Consider the following 2,582-nt stretch of genomic DNA (forward strand, 5'->3'; position numbering starts at 1 on the left):
TAGATGGGGAAACAGTGTCAGACTTTTTTTGGGGGGCTCCAAAATCACTGCAGATGGTGATTGCAGCCATGAAATTAAAAGACGCTTACTCCTTGGAAGGAAAGTTATGACCAACCTAGATAGCATATTCAAAAGCAGAGACATTACCTTGCCAACAAAGGTCCATCTAGTCAAGGCTATGGTTTTTCCAGTAGTCATGTATGGATGTGAGAGTTGGACTGTGAAGAAAGCTGAGTGCTGAGGAATTGATGCTTTTGAACCGTGGTGTTGGAAAAGACTCTTGAGACTCCCTGGGACTGCAAGGAGATCCAACCAGTCCATTCTAAAGGAGATCAGTCCTGGGTGTTCATTGGAAGGACTGATGCTAAAGCTGAAACTCTAATACTTTGTCCACCTCATGCGAAGAGTTGACTCATTGGAAAAGACTCTGATGCTGGGAGGGATTGGGGGCAGGAGTAGAAGGGGATGACAGAGGATGAGATGGCTGGATGGCATCACTGACTTGATGGACATGCATTTAAGTGAACTCCAGGAGTTGGTAATGGACAGGGAGGCCTAGCATGCTGCAACTCATGGGGTCGCAAAGTGTCAGACATGACTGAGCGACTGAACTGAGCTGAAAGCATCGGAAGGGGCCTATAGACCTAGAGAAAAAGTATAAGATGGAACAAGGAACTAACTGAAACTGGACTGACCCCACACTGCCCTCAAGAGCTCCATAGAAATTCCTAGATATATTTTATTATTATCATTTTTTAATTTTTTTAATTTTTAAGTTCTTTATTACTCCTTTAATTTTCATTATTATAACCTACTATTACCTTGCAAAAAAGACTCTATTTTTAAAGCAAATTTCATGTATATATATATATTTTTTTTATAATTTTTGTGATTTTGTTTTGTATTTTTAATATTATATTTTGGGGAGTCTAACCTCTACTCTAGATTTTTAATCTTTGCTTTTTGGTATTTGTTATCAATTTTTTACCTTGAAGAATCTAATTTTCAGTACCCATTTTTATTGAGGGGTGTGATTATTGGCTTGATTGCTCTCCCCCCTTTTGACTCTACTTTTTCTTCCCCAGGTCACCCCTATCTCCTCCCTCCCCCTTCTCTTCTCTACTTAACTCTATGAATCTCTCTGGGTGTTCTGGGCTGTAGAAAACACCTAGGAAACTGATTACTGGCTAGACTGGTCTCTCTCCTTTGACTCCCCCTCTTCTCCTCCTGGTCACCTCTATCTCCTTCCTCCCTCTTCTCTTCTCTATGTAACTCTGTGAACCTCTCTGGGTGTTCCAGGCTGTGGTAAGCACATAGGGAATTGATTGCTGGATAGATTGATCTCGCCCCTTTCGATTCCCCCTCTTCTCCTCCTGGTCACCTCTGTCTCCCTCCTCCCTCTTCTCTCCTCCATGTAACTCTGTGAACCTTTCCAGGTGTTCCTCACTGTAGAGAATCTTTTCACCATTAACCTAGATGTTTTATCATTTGTGCTGTATGGATAGAGATGTCTTGAGGCCACTGTAAGAATAAGACTGAAAGACAGAGGCAGGAAGCTTAAATCCAAAACTTGAGAACACCAGAAAACTCCTGACTCCAGGGAACATTAATTGACAAGAACTCATCCAAAAGCCTCCATACCTACACTGAAACCAAGATCCACCCAAGAACCAACAAGTTTCAAAGTAAGACATACCATGTTAATTCTACAGCAATGCAGGAACATAACCCTGAGCATTAATATACAGGTGGCCAAAAGTCATACCAAACCCAGAGACACCTCAAAACTCACTACTGGACACTTCATTGCACTTCAGAGGGAGGAGATCCAGCTCCACCCATCAGAACACCAATGCAAGCTTCCCTAACTAGGATACCTTGACAAGCCACTCATCCAACCCTACCCACAAGGGAGGAACCTCCACAATAAAGAGGAACCACAAAATTCCATTGAGGATAATGTTTGCTGTGGGTTTGTCATATATAGCTTTTATTATGTTGAGGTATGTTCCTTCTATTCCTGCTTTCTGGAGAGTTTTTATCATAAATGGATGTTGAATTTTGTCAAAGGCTTTCTCTGCATCTATTGAGATAATCATATGGTTTTTATTTTTCAATTTGTTAATGTGGTGTATTACATTGATTGATTTGCGGATATTGAAGAATCCTTGCATCCCTGGGATAAAGCCCACTTGATCATGGTGTATGATCTTTTTAATGTGTTGTTGGATTCTGATTGCTAGAATTTTGTTAAGGATTTTTGCATCTATGTTCATCAGTGATATTGGCCTGTAGTTTTCTTTTTTTGTGGGATCTTTGTCAGGTTTTGGTATTAGGGTGATGTTGGCCTCATAGAATGAGTTTGGAAGTTTACCTTCCTCTGCAATTTTCTGGAAGAGTTTGAGCAGGATAGGTGCTGCTCTTCTCTAAATTTTTGGTAGAATTCAGCTGTGAAGCCGTCTGGACCGGGGCTTTTGTTTGCTGGAAGATTTTTGATTACAGTTTCAATTTCCATGCTTGTGATGGGTCTGTTAAGATTTTCTATTTCTTCCTGGTCCAGTTTTGGAAAGTTGTACTTTTCT

Source organism: Bison bison, unplaced genomic scaffold (assembly GCF_000754665.1).
Source record: "Bison bison bison isolate TAMUID 2011002044 unplaced genomic scaffold, Bison_UMD1.0 scf7180017864452, whole genome shotgun sequence".
NCBI classification, from domain to species: Eukaryota; Metazoa; Chordata; class Mammalia; order Artiodactyla; family Bovidae; genus Bison; species Bison bison.